The sequence below is a fragment of the Myotis yumanensis genome, unplaced genomic scaffold (assembly GCF_028538775.1).
Source record: "Myotis yumanensis isolate MYYU_CA2020_CCGP unplaced genomic scaffold, mMyoYum1.0.hap1 SCAF_7, whole genome shotgun sequence".
Lineage (NCBI taxonomy): Eukaryota > Metazoa > Chordata > Mammalia > Chiroptera > Vespertilionidae > Myotis > Myotis yumanensis.
Genome location: NW_027223758.1, coordinates 82,576,765 through 82,599,073, shown reverse-complemented (window position 1 = coordinate 82,599,073; position 22,309 = coordinate 82,576,765).

Below are 22,309 nucleotides of genomic sequence, written 5' to 3'. Positions count from 1 at the left end.
CTTTTGAGAAGAGAAAGGACTTTTGTGCCCATTGCCTTTCAGAGAGAGCTCTCCCGAGATGATAGGAGAGGAACACCTGAATCAATCTATTGAGGGAACAAAACCATTCGTGGCTTCAGCCTCCTTAGCCAGATTGGTTCCACTCAACAGTTTTTGGAGCTTAACTCTTATTTCTTAAATGCACTGGAGAGAGAAAAATAAAGCATCTTCTTTCTAGCACATCTTGGTTCAGTTTCCTCTAAGATGATCCCCAGCATCTCCCTCCTCAACACATACACCACACATACACATACATACACATGTACATGTCATACAGTACACACACTATCCATGTACATGCCACATGCATACACATATTCACACCACATGTGGACACACATACACACATCACAAACGTGCATGCACAACATACATGCTCACACATGCACATGCATTCATACTTATACTTACTACACATACTATACCCACCACACTTCATAACCTTAATCACACGCACACGCACACACACACACACACACACACACACACATGTTTAAAAAAGAATATCAGAAGACCTCTAACTGGATTATAGTTCCAGAAACAGAGAAATTTGGATAAGGCCTGGTTAAACTCGACTAGAGAAATCTTATTAATTTTCTTAGTCATGATGATGGTATCATGATTAAGTAGGAGAATGTCTTTGTTTTTAAGAGATATGGGCCCAAGTATTTAGCGACAAAATGTCAAAATGTCTGGAACTTGCTTTCAAATGGAGAGAGAGAATATAGCAACTGGGTAACAATCATTGATTTGTGTGCAGGACAGACAGATATTCATCGTACTACTCTTTAACATTTTGCATATTTGAAAATTTTCCTAATTAAAAAATTAAAGAAATAAGGATTAGGAAAAAATTCCAAATTGCATCCAGTTGGCAGTTTCTTTAAAATCTGCACTTTCTACCCCATTCTGCCATCTGTGTATGTAGGCTGGTGGGTAAGAACCTCACACTGTGATAACCCTGGCGCAGATCTGGCTTTGCAAGCAGGCATTAGTGGTTTTGTAGTTCCTGGGAAGGGAGAGGATCTGAACAGCCAGGAAAGAAGAACAGGGAAGACTTTCCTAGGGCTGGTGAAAATGTGCAACTCTCTTACCTTAATCTTGGTTAACAAGTCTTTATTCTCGTCCAGTAAATTTTAATGTAGGTGTCATGGCCTCAATCACCCAAACTACTGAGCATCGCCAATTAATATTAGTAGATTAGACCTGTAGCGTGTGAATTCAAGTTTAAAGGTTTTAAGAAAATGCCCCAAATAAAATAGCATAATATCAAGTCTTTGCTTTCACTCACACACCCTTCCCCCTGGAGAACCACTGGCCTAAAGCCCCACGTGGTCACAGCAGAGACCAGACAAGGGCAACAAACCATGGCGCTGGCCTTAGGCCACTGCTTCAGCCTTTGCCTCAATTGCCTACTTGGCTAACTGATGGTTATGAACAGTGAAATGCCATATTGTGCTGGCTTTCTTTTTACTTTTGGGCCCAAGGTTAATTGTGTGTGTGTTGGGGGTGGGGGGTGTTTCAAATGCCCTTTGGTAATTGAGAGGTGCACATGGTGTCTGCAGCCCTTAACTAAATGAACCAAATGTTAGGCCTGGGGACAAAAGTTCACAGCAGCCTCACAGTCACAGAGCCGAGGGTCTCCAGCCAGATCATGAATTTATAGAAGGCCACCTTTAGTCAGGAAATATGATTGTGCATAACTAGGAAACAGGAAAAGACAGCAACACCTGGGACCAAGAACTCAGAGAGATGTGCAACCTGCAAGGCAAAGAGGCCCAGGTGGCCACAGGTTCTCTGAGCAGATCACTGTCCTGGACACGGGCACAGAGCTATGTGGGGTCCCAGCCTCTCCTCCTTCAACCCACCCTGCCAGTGGGAAAACCCTCCAAAAATACTTCACCATATCACTCCCTTTAGTTCATCCAATCCTCAGAAATTGATTGGACATCTGCTATTATATACATCAAGCCCCCATTTGCTTTGGGGCTGCAAAGATGAAAAGACAGTGGTTTCCCCTTCTGGAGCCCTAGTTGAGGAGGGGAGATGAGGCATGGCAGATAGAGCAGAACTGTATGCTGTGCTGTAATCATCAGAGCACATCTTTAAGGCATCGTCATGCACGCACCCATACAAAGTACTAGAACAGAGGCCGCACATGTGCCAGGAAAGAATAAGCTTCACTGAGCCTCAGTTTCCACATCTGCAAAATGGAGATGATAAAAAAGAACCCTGCCTCAAAGGGCTATAGTGAGGACTAAATGAATTAATACATGTAACATGCTTTGAGTAGTGCCTGGCACATGGAAAGCACTATAGAAATGTTTGCTGCCGTCATCATCACATCCAGCTAAGACAAGGAGTAGCGTGGGGTTTGTGATTAAGTGGGGAATAAACAGCTGGCGCCTGAAAGAGTGTTTAGACTCCCTAGCCCAGCCTCCAAGGTCCCAATCTCACATTGGCCCTTCTCTGTCGCCAAGAGCCCTACAGCTCAGGAAGGTGCGTCCCTCCTTGGGTTAGGACACTGTTGCTGCCTGGCCTTTCCAGCTCCCCCTCCCCCACCCCAATATGGTTATTTAGGGCCTTACCTGTTGCTTTCTTGGAACAAACTTAGGGAGTCTACTCAGTGAAAAAACGTTCTCCAAGAGTCTTTGTGAGTAGGAGGCCCGATTCTGATGGATTTACTCTAACTGTGGTCATTGGGCTTCCTGAAGTCAGAGGCCTGGGCTGTGCGTGGTCCTTCCTCCTTCCCTCTTTAATATGGCGCCAGAGCTCTCGAGCACCCGAGAAACCCTGAGCGATATGGAGGGAACCCTCGGCAACAGCACAGTCAGGTCCTGTTTCAAAGTGACTCGTGATTATATTTCGAGGACAAGATGTTGCAATGAGCCCAGATGCGCTCCCTGCTACAGCATGTTAGACATGAGCCTGTCTCGTAGGAGTTAAATGTAGTCAAATATATGTCCGTGTGTTCACCACTGCACGAGAGCAGCTGGCATATGTCTGTCACCTGCACAGGACTGTGCACCAACTGCTTTTGGTCATCTTAATCTGGATGGTGCCCAGAGCTGGGCTCAGTACCCAGACCTCAGGAGAGTTTGTATGTAAGCAGGCAGGCAGGCAGGCAGGCTTGCTTAGGTCCCAGGCAGCCTAAACCACCTCCAGCCCTTTCCTCCTCAACCTGAGACCCTGGAGAACAAGAGACTACACTCTTTCTCCTTCTCCACATCTGGAAGTTAGAGGGAAAACAACAAATTTTCAATGCCTTCCATTATGCCCAGCCCCGAACAAAACCACAATCAATCCACAAACCTGGTCTTCACTTCTTTCCCACTTCCCTTCCCAGGGTCATCCTCTCCCCTACCCATCCCCTGCCCCCATCACGGGCCCCAGTGCCACCTCCTGAGACCTTGCTCTACACTGGCGGATACTAGCGCAGTGGTCTGCCTCCGCCGCATGCTGAAAGCACACAGCAGGCCTTGATGAGCCCTTGGATGAAGAGCAGGCTCACAACTTGAGGGGTTCAAACTTTGCTGACACCTTTCATGTCCCCCTCGCTAGGGGTCCACAGACATCCCCACACGATACACAGCATTGGCTGTGCTCACTACCGAGCTGGGTTTTCTTCTTCTGACAGTGCAATATTGCATATAATAACAATTACCAATGACCTCCACTGGGTTGTCCGATCTCATTATTGCCAATGCATTTGGTACCTGCCACTGCCAATTTGCCTCAGCTGAGGTTTTATTCAGCGGGATATGATAGAGCTGTACAGCAATCTTTTTCCATTTAAATAGTTTAATTGAGGAAAGCTATCAGATGTTTCCAAATTTAATGTATACAACAATTTGCTTTTTCCTATCTCTTTTCAGAGTTGAGTTGGAAGAAAATGACATCTGATTCTTATAGAAGGAAAGCAATTACATTTTGGCGTCTGCCTTCCCCGGCTTGCATATGTTTTTAAACATAAAAAGAAATTCTTAATATGTAATTGTCAGGTAATAAAAAGGGAAAAAATATTTTACTTTGCGTTTATGAAGTAATTTTTCAAAAGCATAAGGGAATTACATGTTAATGTTTTATGTTTATGACTACACTCTAATACTGCACTATTTCTTCAAGTTCGGGGCTCTTCCCTCCCTCCCGCTTTCCGAAGATGAGAGCTGAGATGATCAGGCCCAGCTCAAGCCCCACCTCCCTGCCAGAAATATGGTTGTGTGCCCAGACTTTCCTTCTCTGAGCTCCCTCCTCGGAAGTCCCACTGGCTGCACCATCATCTGACTCTTGTTTTCTCCATTGAATTATCACAAAGACACCAAATAGTCTCCCTGTCTAGATTGCCAGCTGCCTGAGAGTAGAGAGAATTCCTTTTGGCATTGTGTGTCCTCCATGCATGATGTCCAGTAAAAGGCTCCGCTCCAAATAGTCGGTGCTCAACAAACACTTGTTGAACAAATTTATTCACCGAATGGCCAAATAACTAGTCATCAAATAATGAGAGTGATGTTATTCTAGCACACCACGCATGGTACAGGGATTCACTGAATGGCCTGGGCAGATGGAGGGACAGACTGATGGGTAATAGACTCCACACAACTCATCTGAGATTTCTCTGGCATTTTGCCCAATGAAATTAGACTTAACAGTTCCCCAATTTCCTTTTTAGAGGTCTATTTGCACCAGACAGACTAAGATCATGGGTCTCAGAATTTTCCAGAAAGTACCCACTCGCTACTGACAGAGTTGTAGGGAACCAGAAAAGCCTGGGTCTTACTACCTCCGTTTTTCACAGGAGAAATTGGTGGCTTTATAGTTTTTAATGAGATTTTAGGATTACAAACTTCAACTCAGCACTGCCCAGGAATTCTATTTCTCTTTAAGTACCCTCACCCACTCTTGTAGATGACTCTCCTCTCTCCTCAAATATCCTGTATCACTTCTCAGTTGATGAACTAACCTCACTCATACTTCAATGAGAAAAGAGAAACAGGTGATGGGAACTCCCTCCTCTTCCTCCAGCAAACCCTCAGTCTGACCTGCATTGTGCCATCTCTCTTTCCTCCATTGCATCTTAGTGAAGACCTGCCGTTTCCCATTAAAGCTGACCCCTACTTGTGTGCTGGATAGCTGTAGTCATCATGCTGTATGTTACATCCCAATTGGTGATGGGCGTTTTTTGGTTTTTGTTTTGGACTATTACAAGTTTCTGCTACAAACATTCTTGTACATGACTTTTATTGCACTTGGGCCCACATTTCTGTTAAATGAACATCTAGGAATAGAATTGCTCCAACATCATATATATATATATATATATATATATATATATATATATATATAACTTTACCAGATAGATTTGCAAAGTGATTGTATCAATTCATATACTAATCAACCATGTTTTCACACTCCCTTTGTTCCACCCCCTGCCAACATTTTCATTTTATTATTATTATTTTTTAATATATTTTATTGATGTTTTACAGAGAAGAGGGGAGAGGGATAGAGAGTTAGAAACATCGATGAGAGAGAAACATCAATCAGCTGCCTCCTGCACACTCCCCACTGGGGATGTGCCTGCAACCAAGGTACATGCCCTTGACCGGAATCGAACCTGGGACCCTTCAGTCTGCAGGCCGACGCTCTATCCACTGAGCCAAACCAGTTAGGGCAACATTTTCATTTTAGCCATTCAACACGTATGTTTATCTCATGATGAAGTTTCTTGGTGATCGGTAAGGTTGAATACCTCTTCATATATTTATTGACCATTTCTATATCCTCTTGTCAGATACCCATTCAAGTCTCTTGCCATTTTTCAGTTGGGTTGTTGGTCTTCACTGACTGATTTGTAGGAGTTCTTTGTGCATTTGGTTTTTAGTTCTTTGATATTTTTTATACGTTGCAAATCTCTTCTCCCACTTTGTGGCTTGCTTGTCCTCTTAATGCTTTCTTTTGATAAACTGAAGTTCTTAATTTTAATGTAATACCATGTAACAACTTTGGTTATGATTAGTGGTATTTATGTCAGGTTTAAGAAATCTTTCCCTATCTCAAGGTCAAGAAAAAAGTCTCTTATTTTCTTCTAGAAACTTCATTGATTTACCTTCCATATTGACAGCCATGACCCACTGGGAGTTCACTTTTGTGTATAGTTTGAGGTAGGAGTCAAGCTTCATTTTTTTCTTCACTTAGATATCCAATAGACTTACTATCATTTATTAAAAACTTTTTTCCCAGTGCTCCGCAGTTAGCCTTTGTCATAAATAAAGTTCTCATTTGTGTGTGTCCCTGTTGCTGGACACTCTATTCAACTCCATTGGGCTATTCATCTTTCTTTGCATGGGCGCTATAGTGGCTTAGTTTCTCCTGAAGTCCTGATATTTGATAGTTCAAAACACCCCTTTCCCCCTCCTCCCTCATCTTTATTTTTATGGTTGAGATCTGTTGGTTGTTTTGCCTTTTGCATTCTTATATAAATTTTAGAATCACCTTGTCAATTTACACAAAACATAAAAATGCATGTATGCATGTGGACATGCAAACACACACACAAATCTGCTGGGATTTTTACTGAAATTTTATTGAATGTACAGATTAATTTGGGTAAAATTGGCATTTCTATTATATCCAATCCATGAATGCATCATAAATATTTAATGAATATTCTTTCATAATTCTCTCTCCATATACAGGTTTATACATACACAAACACACACATGTTACATAAATTGGATCACATAATTCATTTTTATTTTATCAGGGTCAACATTCTTCTATATCTTTTTTTCTGATCTCTCTGATTCCCTGCACATGTACACCAAATCTCCCCCTCATCCCCATTCCTCTTCCATGTTTACTACTATCAACCTGTTTTCAATATTCACATAATACTCTTTATGCTCATACAGTCATTTACATACATAAATATAAGTATGTACTTTATAGGGGTCATAATTACAAAAATGAATTCTATTATATACCATTTTCTGTTTGCTTTTTTTCACTTAAAAATATATTATGATAACAATCCCTGCAAGTCTACAAGAAATGATATCAAATGCAATCTTTTTCAAAGACCTGTGCAATATTCCATGGAATAAATGTCCCACAATTCAATCAACTACTCCTCTTTTTATAGACATTAATTTTTTAAATACATTTTTATTGACTTCAGAGAGGAAGGGCGAGGGAAACATCAATGATGAGAGAGAATTATTGATTGGTTGCCTCCTGCACGCCCCCTACTAGGGATTGAGCTTGCAACCCAGACATGTTCCCTTGACTGGAATCAAACCTGGGACCCTTCAGTCTGCAGGCCGACGCTCTATCCACTGAGCCAAACTAGCTAGGCCTGGACATTAATTTTGTTTTCAAATCTGTGTAGTTGTAAACAATGCTGATGTGAACATCTTTGACCTTGAACGAGTATCTCTTCTTACTGGAATTTTGTTTTTAAAGGACAGATTCCCAGAGTGGATTGCTAGATTGAGGGGTGTATGTGTCTTACATTTAAAAAAGCATTACCCAATTATTTCTAAAATCATATACTGACTCACATTTCCTCTAATCATACATAAGAGGATCCTTTCCCCCAACATTTCTACCCATGGTAGGAGTTACCTCCCTTTTAAATTTTTATTAGTCTTGTAGTAGAAATGAATCCTATTGTTACTTTCATTTGTATTTGTCTGACTACTAGAGAAGTTAAAGATCTTTTCACATGTTTGTTGACATTTGAATTTGATCTTTTCTGAACTGCTTGTTCATATCCTTTGCCCATTTCCTATTTGTTCTTACTCATTTGTTAGAAAATTTTGGTGTAATTTAGATATTAACATTTTATCAGTCATCTGCATTGAAAATTTTCTCAATCTATTATTTTGCTTTGTTTATGACATCTTTCACCATACTAATATGACATTAATTTTTATATAACCAAATATGCCTCTATCTTTTTAAAAAATAGTTCCTAAATTTCTTCACTTGGTTAACAATTTTTTTTTCTGCCCCACGCTACTCTCTCCTTCAACCATGGTCCTTGGTATGGATATATAGATATATACATATCCCCTGAATTTTCTTATAATAAGCTTATGCTTTTATTATTACTTTAAGCCTTTAATCCAGGTGGGATTTTTTTTAGTAAGATGTGAGGCAGGGAATTCACTATATTTTCCTTCTAGGAAGATTATCAGCAACATTTATTAAATAGATTACCTTTTTTTTCCCCACTGGGATCTATTTCTGGGTTTTCCATTCTATTCCTATGTCAATCACGTTTCTTATACCAGTATATAATGTTTTTATATCTGGTAAGAAATCAAGTTTTCTTTCCCCAACTATTCTTTTAAATTTTTTCTTGGCCTTTCTCATAAATTTATTGTTATATTAATTTTTAGATAACTTAATGTGAGAAAAATCAATTTAAATTCTAATTAGAATTCCATTTCATTTATGCAGTAATCTTGAGGAGAATTGAAATTGTAATGTTACCAAGTCTTCGGGTACGGAAGATGGTATGTTTTCCATTTGTATAAATATTGTTTTATTTCTTTCAAAAGTATACCAATGTCTCCCTATAGATTTAACTCTTTACTTGAATTTCTTCTGTGTTGCCTTTAGCTTCTAGGAGTCAGGCTCAGCCAAGTACCATAGATGGAAGTTGCCGACTAAGACAGCAGACGTTAATTAAACCACCAATCTGTAAAATAAAAACAAGCCCACTGGCAAATTTTTAAGGACAGTATACAGTACTGACTTTGAAGTCAAATAGATCTGGTTCAAATTGTGCTGACTAAGTGAACTCCAGTTACCTCATATTGTGAAGTTGCCATCATTATACCGACCTCGCTGGCTTAAGTAAGAAATAAGACATGATTTGCAGTTCCTATGACAATGTTGGCATGTAGTAAGTAGGTGGTCAATGAGTGCTTAGGGAAGGTGTTGTTTTTTTTCTTTCTTTAACTGCTTGATATTATAAAAGAGAAAAAAATATCCATGCATTGCATGTAATTCACCTGGAAAAATAAAGCTGCTCTTTGGTCTTCCAACTGGGGCGCACAGTTTTACCCCCTTCCTATCCCATCTTCCCTCCCCCACCCCTCACAAACACTATCTTATCCCTCCCTGCCCAGGCTCTCTCCCTCCACATTTGGAATCTGTGCCTCTTGGGGACTTGAATCAACAATGTTTCTCTCAACAGCAGTGTCCTGGGCTTGGCACTCTGGGATATTATTTGTGCAACATTTTGCTGTTTTTGCTGTCTCATTATTGTCCCCCCACTTTTTTTTCTTTGGAGGAAGAAACTAAGACCCAGGAAGGTAACAGCAGTGGTTTTCAATTCTAAAATACCTGAAATCCTTTTAAAAAAATCAACACAACTTTTTAGTATAATTATAAAGAGGAAAAATAAATAAAAGTAATTTATAATCAAATAACATGCATTCCTGTATATAAATTCAGGCAAATTCAGAGTAGCGGACAGTGAGTCTTGTACCTACTCATCCTATATAATAAAACCCTAATATGCAGATTGGTCAAACTGCCGAACAACCCATTGCTATGACATGCACTGACCACCAGGGGGCAGATGCTCAATGCAGGAGCTGCCCCATGGTGGTCAGTGCACTCTCAAAGGGAAAGCGCTGCTGAGCTAGAAGCCTAGCTTACGGGCTGGCGATTGCAGCAGCAGTGGTGGCGGGAACGAGGGTTCCTGGACTGCAAGGGGGCACAGGCCGGGCTGAGGGACCCCCGCCCCCAGTGCACGAATTCGTGCACTGGGCCTCTAGTATATATACACATAGATACCTAGATAGATGGATATATTGATGCAGATGTGTTATATCACCATTGTTCCAGTATTGTAATGTGCCTAAGTGGTAAACAGCTCTTGATGAGATGAACTGGAAAAAGAGTTCCGTTTCCCTTGATTTACGTGGTAGTTGTTCCTTGCAAACACCAGAGGACTTTATAACAGGGCAACAATACTTGGATTTATGTATGAAACAGAGTCTAGGCTCTCATCATTATAAGCAAGTTTTCATCTCTATGGACTGGTGGGTCGTGTGAAGCAAATGTGGGCTTTTCCCACACGTGACAGGATGCCCAGTGCCCCAGGCCTATCCCCCCAAATGTGCAGGGCACCCCAATTGTAGGGCTATTCTAGAACCACCACAAAAAGCCCTCTAGGGGGCAGTCCCAGCCCCACTGAGAACATCGTGCCAGCTGGGGACCCAGCAGTGCACCCTTCTGGACCAGGGCACCGGGAGGGGAAGATGGATGCGGTGGGCGCGCAGCTCAGCTGCCCAGGCAGGATTCCCCCCCACCTCCGCGGCCCCTTTGTTGGCCTGGAGAGCAGCTAGCTGCTGGCTTACGGAGGAGGTCAGGGGAAAGTGATTTCAATTAGAGGGGGATCACCGAGGTCTCAAGCCAACACAGACAAGTTGTGTAACACGGGGCGGCACGGCGGCCAGAGTCATTTATCCTCCTCGGAGCCAGTCAGCTCGGCTTTGCAAGAAGCCCCTTTGCTGCCCCCACCGCCCTCTCCCTTCCCTTTCTGGCTTTTGAACGAAAAGGGGAACAGAAAGATGGCCTGCTGCCGAATCTCTCTTCTCTGCAGGGAGAGTGGGGAGGCACTAAAGCGGGGCGGCAGCAGGAGCCTGCGGGAGGTGCCAGAGGTCTGCCCCTTGCCCCCAGGCCCGGAGGGCTTCAAGGTTGGAAGCAGAAAGAGGGAAAGCAGGGAGAGGCAGGCTGCATGCCTGGTCGCCTCCCCTTCATCCCCTTTCTTTCTATGGGAATCCTCCTGCACTCAGGGCCTGTCTCCAGGCCGCCTGCTCCTTGAAGTCGCCCAGGCCTTGACTTTTGGGTGTTCAGGACCCATATTGTTCAATCCAGAACATGGCACCCTATCACCCAATGCTGCTGCTTCTTCTTTTTTTAAAAATATCTTTTTATTGATTTCAGAGAGGAAGGGAGAGGGAGAGAGAGATAGAAACATCAAAGATGAGAGAGAACCATTGATCGGCTGCCTCCTGCACGCCCCTACTGGAGATCGAGCCCACAACCCGGGCATGTGCCCTTGACTGGAATCGAACCCGGGACCCCTCAGTCCACAGGCTAATGGTCTATCCACTGAGCCGAACCAGCTAGGGCCCGATGCTTCTTGAGGTTAATCTTTCTCCAGCCACTGTTTCGGCCCCGGTGCTAACAGGCTGGATGCTATCCTACTGCTTGCTGGGTTCATTTCTTTTCCAAGGTGCCAAAAAGAGACACCGGCAGACTTGGGTGTGTGCACAACCGGATGAAGAGGGCAGGAGGGCCCAGGAAGCAGGCGGCTGGGGAGCAGGTGGAAGGACTCAGGAGGCCAGTGCCAGATAGAATAGGGATGAGGGAGGGAGACCAGCAGAGCTGTCGGTAAACCCTGGAAGGCTGTGCCTGGTGCTGGGACAGCAGCACTTCCATGAGCGACTGGCGTGCAGGCTGGTGACCCTCATCCAGCCGAGTGACTGGCCCGGGAAGGTAATAAAAATGGCAGCCATAAAAATCATATTGGTATCGGCACAGTGTTCAGCCCATCTAGTCCAAAATGGGCTGATGGATGGCCTCAGGAGGCTTTGCATTGTCAAAGTCTCTGCTTCTAAAATGCCCTTCACCCCACACAGAAGAGGTTTGGAGGGGCACACGAACCCTGACCCCCTGGGAAGGAAGAAAAAGCTCAACTTGGAAAATAACTAAATTTTATTTTATTTTTTAAAGGAGGATTCACAGAAGTGTGAAACACAGTCCTTGCCCTCTTGTGAATAAAACGCTACAAAATCCAAATAGGGTGGGCATGTACACGTGTGTGTGTGCGTGTGTGTGTGTGTGTGTGTTGGCATCCCAGATGTCCTGGTCCAGAGGCCTAGGCTCTAGGCTGGCCCTGCTGCTAAAGTATATGACCTCAGCAAAGCCACTTAACCTCTGCCAAATGGAGCCTCTATATCTTTCCAACTCACCTCACCGGGGCATCGTGCGGATCAACAGAGATAATGGATGTGGAAATGCTGGGAAAGAAGGCCACGTGCTACAGACGCCAGGCAGAGTGAGTCTGGGCAGGGCTTCCCTCTGACAGGATGCGAGGCTGGCCCACTTCAGCCACCATCATACCACTTCCATGTCCTCTCCTGCTCATCAAGTTTCCACCCAGCTGTTTTAATTGTTTTAAAGTTATGTGTGCACCATAGAGAACTGTGGGTACTGGAGATCTAAACTCTGCCTGGGTATTTTTTTTCTTTCACTCAGAATAAGCAGTAGACCATGGGGGGGGGGGGGGGGGGTGTGGTCTATACTTGTCCCTTTAGGAAACAGCCTTTAGGTTTGAGGTCATGGGAGGGGGGGGGGCGTGTTCAACATCTCCTTTGCCTCCGATGCACCCTTACATGCCACTCCTCTGCATGCCCCTCTCCTCAAAGCCACCAGGCAATACCCTTCCTCAATCTGGGCTTTCCGGCCTCTGCACCCCTGAAACAACCATGGCTGTCCAACCCCTGGCTGCCCAGGTCTGGAACTACCTCTCCCCTTCCCTCCTCTGCCCACTGCCCCCACTCAAAAAATACCCAGGTCCCATTTTATGGAAACTATCTTCTTTAAGGGAAAATGGCAATTATTTATACTTGGACAGAGTGAAGGTAACAGTTTAATATGTTACCCCTTCTGTGATTGTGAAACAGCTAATACAGAACAAAGGGATTTCAGTAGTGGAATTTGGGTGTGATTATAAGTAAATCAGAGAATAGCATCCACAAGTCGCCAAACTCAGAAGAGCATAGAGCTGGCCCCAAACTGTTACCTGCCTATACTGTGCCCGTAAGAACTGAGCTATGGCTGGTTCTATTGAGGCTCTAGCCCAGCCATGGGCAAACTACGGCCCGCGGGCCGGATCCGGCCCTTTTAAAATGAATAAAACTAAAAAAAAAAAAAGACCATACCTTTTTATGTAATGATGTTTACTTTGAATTTATATTAGTTCACACAAACACTCCATCCATGCTTTTGTTCCGGCCCTCCGGTCCAGTTTAAGAACCCATTGTGGCCCTCGAGTCAAAAAGTTTGCCCACCCCTGCTCTAGCCATACTCCTGGCTTCACTCTCAGTGAATGATACATTTGTATATTGTGTGTGCATTGGATACATGGGTAGGCAATAAAGATGGCATTGATGATTCTTAATATATATAAATAAATGCTAGGGTCTTATCCACAGCTGCAAAGGTTCAGGAATCTGGAGAAGGGCTGCAACGTAAATTAAATAAACTAGACATGAAATATAAATTTGGAAGGCATGGGGGAGCCAGGGAAGGCTTAGCTCTAGTGACTACGCTCTTCCAATCTCAGGACCCAGGGCTTTTTATTCACACATTTTGCCCTTTAGCAAAGCAGATATACATATCAAAGGTAAAGTTGGTAAGCAGTAAAGGATTATCAGGTTGAAGGAACTGCCCTCAGCTGTCTGGCAGCAGGCAATAACATGCAGATCTTCAGCCCTGCTGAAGGTGTCCATCAGCCTTCTGACAACTTCTCGCATTTTATTATGCCCTGCTGGAGTTAGCCTCCAGCAGATAAAGGTATAATAGATACAGATATATCCCAAGGCCCAGAGTCATAAAGTAAGCTGGTTTGTGATATTTACATGTTTACAATAATGAAAGTCCAACTCGCAGTTTCTATCCATAGTTCGAAAGGATACGTTTCCTATTCAAAACTCATCCTTTCATTTGTCCTCCTTCTCCAGAGCAAACAGTCAACATTTCTTCTTTGTACAAGCATTAATAAGTGAAAATGTGTTTATATCTTAGATACTAGCATGAGCTCGGCAAAACCACGATGGGTTTGCACCTCTGATTCAGGGTAGAATATTTTTAAGTAATATGCTTTGTAGACAGAGGCATATATAGAAACTCAAATATAGTCCATTTCATACTCATCCAATTTTTAAAAAATTAAGTCTGATGAACACTAACTGTGATGAGTAGTATAAATTAGTATAACCACAAGTCTAAAACTATGCATTCCCTAGAACCCAGTAATTCTACCTACACTCTTATACATGTGAGGAGGAGTGTCAGAGAGTGGTCATTGTGGCAGTATAATTGCAGGAGAAAACTGAGTATTCATGTGACAGAATGTCGGGCTGCGGGTAAAAAGAACGCTGTTTCAAGATATATCCAATGACCACACATCCTGTAAGGATTAATCAAATACTACGTTGCCCATAAACCCCGTCCTCCTAACCCACAGAAATTTCTCTTCTGAACTTCTATAGCACTGTCAGTAGCATGCATTTGAGTCCCAGGTGATAGTGGGTTTGGCACCTGATCATATTTGTTCCATGACGCTTTCTGTTGTTGGTGTCTATGAGTCTTGTCTCCTGGAGGTGCAAACATCAGAAGGGCAGGGCCCATGAGGGCTCCTCTGAGCAGGCAGGGCTCTGAGGACACTCCCTCTCAGGGCCTTTTCAAGTGGAAGGACACCTTTTAATGTAAAAATATTTCAAGAACTCCACTTGAGAGTACAGCGTTCATCAACTGAGAAAATTCAGGCTGATCAAATCCCCTAAGAATGTGATAAGGCTTAAATGCATTGGTCTATCGATCACAGCTACCCATAAGCATGTGAAAATGCTACCTTAGTGTGCAGGGACTTTTTTCCTTTCAGCTCCTGATAACGCTGGGTGACCAAATGCAATCCCAACCTGTTTGCAGCCAGTGCTCACACCCCGAACTTTGACACTCCATGGCTCCACCTGGTGCTCCGCCCTCCCCCGGGCTCCCCACCACATCCCCTTAGTATCTGCTATGGTCCAGCCTCACAGACCTGTCCCAATTACCTGTCCACAGCCCATACTTGACTTAGCTCCGGCTTCTACTCTGACCTGCTTCTCTGCAAATGTGGATCACCATTCTCCCTTCCCCAAGGCCCCATCTTCTCCACTTAAACCAGCTCAGAGGCCCCTCCCCCCGCAAACCTTCCCTGTTGCCATTCACTGGAACTAACATCTCCCTCCCATGGCCGATTACCTGAACCCTGTTCTGGCACCCAAACTTTCTCTCTCATCCTATAGTTTGGGGACATCATCTTACATTCCTTTGAGGATGTGAACTCCTTAAAGACAGGTGGTTGGGAGGTTGTTGTTGGACAACCAGACAGCCTCAAGTTGCCTACAGTCCATGCCAACTGTGACTCATGTAAAATCACACTCCGGGAAAGATGGAGAGTCACATTCCAGTGACCCCGTCAGGGCAGAAATGGGCCCTGAGCACAATGCCAGGCTGCACAGCCCTGTTCGTCACACCAAGAAAATCCGAACCTGTGCCTTCCACCCCTGACGGGTGGGCCCACAGTGTTAGAGGCTGGTAGACTGATCTCACAGCTGTCTCTGACTTTACATCAGCGCCCCTGTCTCCCATCCACTCCCAGGGGGCTAGGAGCTATTCTTTCCTGCTGAACCCATAACTGTGCCTCCAAACCTGCAGGCTGCTAGGGTCCTTGGACAGAGTTTGGCTCACTCTCCCATTCTCCCATAACCTTAACCCCAGAGCTGGGCCAAGAGTTCAGAGGCCTGGGCTCTCTCCTCCTTGGTCGTGCCACCTGTAAAATGGGCTGGTGGCACTTGCTCAAGCCCCTTCAGCTCTCAAGTTCCCTAGATCCCTTTTCATTCTGGATGGCAATTTAAAAAAAAAAAAAAAAAAAAAGGTCATTAATGGTGACTCTGATCTGCAATTCCAAAATGGTTTCAGTGCTATGACTGTGGATTATAAGCAAAATTTTTAATTGGCTGCTGTGTGATTTTTTCTATTTAAAGGGGGATAGAAGGGCTTGCAGTGGTGCCACCTCCAGATCTCTAGTTCTGACTTACTGAGAAGCGCCTGGGCCTCCTCATCTAACTTCCACCCACCCACCTTGCTATTGAAGAGGCATCTGACCATGGAAGGTGCATTTTAATCCAACCAGGGAGCAGCCGCTCTCCTTGTCCCGACTTCACAAACAGGCTCCTTCCCCTGGCGGCAGAGGACTGGCTAGTCTGGGCTCTGCTGCCCGAGGACATTGACTGCCAGGAGCGCCTGGCCCTGGCCGAGGCTGGGCTGCAGCCTGGGGTGGGCGGCTGGGAGGGGGTCTCGGCTCTTCAAAGCTGTCCAGAACATTAAGCCTTTGCACTCCCACCCCCCACGAGATTGCTGATCAAAAAAGGGAGGCAAACAAAGGCGGGTGAATGGGAATCAAATTGAGTTGGGGCAGCAGACAGATGGGGCCTGCCAGGCGCCCACAACCCATCCTATTCATTAAAAACACACACAGAGAGATAATCCGCCTCCTCCCTGAGGCTTTGCCAGAGGTGGGAGGTACCGGATGGGGGTGGGGGGCAGATCCCGGGGGCCCAGATGTTTCCAAACCATAGGATCCCAGCCCGCCAGCTTGGTAACCCTCGGCCTCCAGGTTAATTGTCTCGCCTGTGCTTGGGACTTCTGTATTGTACCTCAGGTTTTCCTAAAGCGGGCATCCCTGTGCAGAAAGGCTGAGATGCTGGGAAGGGAGGAGTGGAGGTGGCAACACTGGAAGGTTGCCCAGCTACTAGGTGATCTGTGCAGGTGCAGGGAGCAGAGAGGAAGGCATGGGGAGTTGGGTCTGTCCTCTGAATGCCTGGAATTATTCCTACTGAAGCCCCCTTCCTGGGGAGATGCATGGTCAGTATTAAGTTAAAAAGGAGCAGGCCTGATAGGACTTGCCCCAGATTCTCCTCCCTGCCCCCTGCTCCTGGAAAAGAGCCACATGTAACTATTGACACGTGTGTGTGTGTGTGTGTGTGTGTGTGCCTCCTGACATGCAAAATAAGATGTTGAGAGCTTTCCAGTTACAGAGAACATTCCTCCATCCTCTCATTTAATTTGAGCAACAAACATGGAAGATGCATAGGGCTTGGTGAGCAGTCCCAGGTTATGCAATTTAAGTGACTTCTTAAAGTCACATGATTACTAGATTACGGACTCCTGGCAAAGCACTGTCATATATGCAAATGCACTCATGCATGTACCATACATATGAGCACATGTGCCAATGCTTACTCATGCCTCTGCATACCTACTGATGGGCACTGGGCTATATATGCAGCCATGTAGGTGCATGCAGAGAGAATCCTTCCCATTTGTGAAGAATCTTGCTGCTAATACCCCCCTCTACCTACATCTCTTTTTGTATCAACTCTCCCAGATGCCCAGCGGCCCCAGGCAGTCACTGACCTTTGCTTTGGGCCTATGTTCCATCCTTCAAGGGGCCAAACCAAATGAACCCAGAGATACTATATTAATCCCCATAATATTTCTCAGAATCAGATTACAAATTTGTTCTTTGAAAGTTGTCGGCCAAGCAGAAGAAGTCCACCCTGCTAATGGGGAGGAGGGATCAAGAGAGCAGCCTGAGAAATCAGGTGTCAAGCTGACCTTTTGGAAAGAGCCAAGTACTCATTCTTACTATTGATTCCTTTCAAGGAAGACAGTAGACACTTTATCTCCCAGCTGTTGAGCTAAGAGCAGGACCAGCAACATGTGGAAGCAAAGACAACAGTTTTCTATGCCACTAGAATACACAGGCAAAGGGCCCTATTGACCTATATCTTTTAAATATTTGCCATAAGTCTTGCAATTCCACCATTAGAGATGTATTTTTTTTAGGGCAAGTGTTGCCCTCCACAATCTCCAGAAATAAAAATTCTTGCTTCAATATACCCAGGATATACTTTGGGTCTCTTATAGAGTAGTTCTCAACCCTAGTTGTTACATGTTTGAAATAGAGATTTCCAAACTCTACTCCCAGAGATCATTATTCATTCATTTATTCATTCATTCAACAAATATTCATTGAGCACCTACCTTCCATGTGTCAGGTGCTAATCTAGACACTAGGGATATGGCAATGAATTAAATGGACAACATTCCTGCCTGCTGGGAGTTTATATTCTAATAATGAGGGTGTAGGCAATAAGTGAACAGATAAACACAAGAATGTCAGATAATGGCAAGTACTATGCAGAGACTTAGAATGATGCAAAGGTAATTTCACTTTGATGGGCAAAGAACATGACGCTAAAGCAAAAGTCTACTAAATGCCAAAGTCTAGGGGAAGAGAGTTACAAGCAAGGTAATGGGCAAGAATCTGGAGTGATTTCTCCAGCTGGGAATATAGCTTCAGTTGCTATTGACATGGAGTGGGGTTTTTAAGCCATTGGACTGGATGAGACACTTAGAAAGTGTAGATAGAGAACAAGGACGGAGTCCTGAGACACCCAACCTTTAAAGTTAAAGAAAAGAGGATGATAAATTACCATTAAAACGAATGTCCAGGTTAGACAGCAGACCTGTGATATTCGAGAAGCCGAGGGAAGGATATTTCAAGAAGAATGTGATTAACTATACCACATGCCATGAGGAGTCAGGAAAGATAAGAACAGAGAAATGACTTTGGATTTGGCTCTGTGAAAGTAATTGGTGACTCTGATAAGAATAGTCTCAGTGGCATGGTGGGGATGGGAACCCAGCTGGGGCAGGAGAGAATACGAGAGGAGGAAATGGAGACAGCAACTTGAACGAGTCCTACAAATAGTTTTCATGTGAAGGAGAGGAAGGCAGGTAGTAGCTATAATGAAGCGGGGTCAACAGAGGATTTGAGATCCTTTATTTTAAGATAAGTAGCAAAGGCAACCCCTAGAGTTGGAGACCCATGTAACTCTAGAGCTGTGAGGTATTGTCTGTGCTGAACACTCACTTCAAAAGTGAAAGATTGAGGTCCAGAGATGCGAAGTCACTGCTTGGTGGTACAGACTGGTCTACAGCAGGACTGGGCTGAAGGATTCCTGATCCTGGAATGGACCTTGTAGGGGGTAGACAGGCTCATGAGGATCTCAGATTAGCCACCAGGGAAGCCTGCTCCTCCTGAGTTAGTGCCCCACTCCTGCTTTCCTGTTCCCCGTAAGCCTGGCCCATTCTCAAGGGTCTTTGGTGAGTTCCCTAACAGGGCATGAGTGGACACCCCCCCTCTCCTCCTAGTTTAATCGCTTTGGTTCACACACTTGCAACTTTTGGGAGCCCTCCAGGGGGCTAAAATCAATGACTGACAACCTAGATCAGATAAAATGACCCCAAAGAAAAAGAGATAGGTGGGCTCCCATTCTTCTCCTTCTTAAGTGGCCTGCGTGTGCAGACGTGCCTTGTAGAGTCCTACTGTCCTGGAACCATGTATGACCACATGGTAAGAACGCTGGATGGGATTGAAAGGATCTGAGTTCTGGTCCTGGCTTTGTTGACACTTCACCGTGTGGCCTAAGGTTAGTCACTTTCTCTTTCTGAGCCTCAGTTTTCCCATTTGTATAAATAGAGGAGACCAGCCCAATAATTTTCCCTGGTCCCTTCCAGATTGGTGGGAGGACACTTGCCATGTGGTCATACATGGTTCAAGGCCAGTGAGACCCACAAGCCATGTCTGTATATACATTCCCTCCTCCAAGTTCTCCAGGAAGGAATGCCCTCATCACAGTCCCCAAACCCAGCTAGCACGCACCATGTCTCTCAATGGGCCAGCTCCTCCATGATGCCACCCCACTGCCCTCAGGAAGTCCCCCATTGCACCCTTGGGAGGTTGTTCAGGATATGGATGTCCTAATGCTCTCCCCTGGGAGGCTTCTTCCCAGGCTTGTTCCTTTTTCTAAACAGAGCCCCACTTTGCCAGGGTTCACTTCCTGCTTTAGGAGCTCCCAGGGTACCAGTGAGACCCTGGCCTTCTCTCCAGGCTTCTTGACCTTGTGAGCCAATGGTTTGGAGACCAAGACTCAGGTTGATACCTGAGTCATTTAATATCTCAAAAGTATGATCTGAAGCCAGTGGGCAGGCTCTTCTACTCTGTCAGAACCGGCAACAATTGTTATTTTACTTGTTCTTGCTTCGGCTTTTTTCACAGGGAGGGCAAAGGTCTTTTCCATTTCTCCTCCTAAAGCAAACCAAATCATACAATCAATTTGACTGGTGCAGGGCTGATCCAGAGCATTAAAGTGGGTATTTGTGGCTGATATGACGGGGGAATAAAGTGCTTGTGAAAACCAACTGATTAGTCCAGCGGTTGGGAATGAATCCACGTCCCTGTTCATCGATCTTTCCTAATCTTTGTCAATGCCTGTGTGCTCCACTCCCATGCCACTGCTGGCAGCAAAGGGCCCTGGGAATGGCAACAGAGTGAGGACGAGGGTCTCTGAGGTTGCTTCCCACTTAAAGAAACAGATCCAGTCAATCCATGGGTGCAGTAATCAAGCCACCTTGGAGGACAGCTTTAGGGGCTAGGCGGGGACACCCTGCTCCCCCAAAACACTTGCCAATCTGTTCCCTGAGCAAGACTACAAACCCAGAACTCTCATGTAAAACAGGCCTTGGGCAACATAATGCTTTGGGCTGGAGTGCTTCGCAAGAGTCTGTAAAATTATTTTGCAACCTGGAAAAAAAAATTGGCTCTAAAATAAGAAAACTTCAAAATTAATTAAACTTTAATCAAATGTTCTGCAAAGTATATGGTTTTGTCAACTATTCAACCACAACTCAACTCAGATAGTTAAAAATAAATGAGATTTCTTGTATTCATGTATAAATGAGTGCATCTGTAATGTTCGATATGATGTGGGATGGAGTCATCTCAAGCAAGAAGACATAAGAACAGCCCTGTGCTATAGAGGAAAGCAACCCCTGCAAGTGTCACCTCACCGCCAGGACCCTCAGGTTGCTGGAGACAGGCCAAGGGGCAGATCAAGGAGCCTCGTGCAGCCCCCTGAGGACTGGCTATAGGAGAACACACCAAAAACAAATTGCACCTATTTATGTATGACATATCCAACAGTCCATGTCACTGTATTGACACTTTGGGAATAGTTTCCTTATAAACTTTGTGATCAAGGAAAGAAAAAATGTATATCTAAATATCTATAATAATAAAAGCCTAATATGCTAATTAGACTGGATGACCTTCAGGATGAAGCCAGGGCTGCAAGGGCCAAGCTCCTTGCATGAATTTCGTGCATCGGGCCTCTAGTTTGTAATAACACCATCAGTAATGTGTGCCTGTGAGTGGTACAAACACATAAGGCAGTTTGCTGTGGGCCACGGGGATTGGGAAATTAGGAGGGGAGCTAAAGCTAGTCTAAACCCACCAAACTAGGATAGGCAACCAGCGGTGGCCTAGGTGATGCCGACCTCATGACCTCCTTGTTGGTCCCAGGGCATCCGATGGCTAGAAAACTCTGGAGCTGATGCCAATTCGATCCTCCAGTCCCATAGGCTATCTTGGGCCTGACATACACTTTCCCCCCTGTTCTCCTTTAGCTCCTTTCCCAAGTCTTTCATTTTCTTTTTGTTTTTATTGCGATAATAATTCACATATCACAAAATTCACTCCCTTAGAGTATAGAAATCCTTGTTTTGTTAGCAAATTCACAACGCTGTGTTACCTTCACCACTATCTCATTCCAGAACATTTTCATCACTCATTTATTGGTTCTCATCATTGTTTGGTTTATTTCTTAGGATTGTCTAGATATAAGATTGTGTCCCCTGCAAATAGAGATAGTTATAATTCTTCCTTTCCAATCTGATGACTTGTGTTTCTTTTTCTTGCCTAATTGCCCTGGCTAGACCCTCCAGCCTAATGTTAACTTGAAATGACAAGAGTGGATATTTGCATCTTGTTCCTGATCTTAGTGTGAAAGCTTTGTCTTTTACATTAAGTGTGATGTTCACTGTGGGCTTTTTTGTAGATGTCTTTTGTCAGGTTGAGGAAGTTTCACTCTATTCCTAGTTTGTTGAGGTGTGGTTTTTTGTTGTTTTGTGTTTTTTTTCATGAAAGGGTATTGGATTTTGTTGAGCGGATTTTCTGTACACTTGTCTAATGAGATGATCATGTGTTTTTGTCCTCTATTTTATTAAAATGGTATATATGTTACCGAGATAGACTTACATATGTTGAACCAACCTTGTATTCCTGTGATACGTTCTACTTCTAAGTTTTTATTTTCTAAGTTAAACACATATAGTTCCTCTGCCATTTGTACCTGGTTTAAGACCTGGAGTCAGGCCAGGTGAAAAGCAGCACTCTGAAAAACTCCAGAGAGAGGTAGAGCTGTGGGAGTGCAGCCTCCTGGGTAGGGGAATTTCAAAATTTGCAAAAGATTTTCACATCATTTGCTTCTGCTCAGCGGCTATTTGAAAT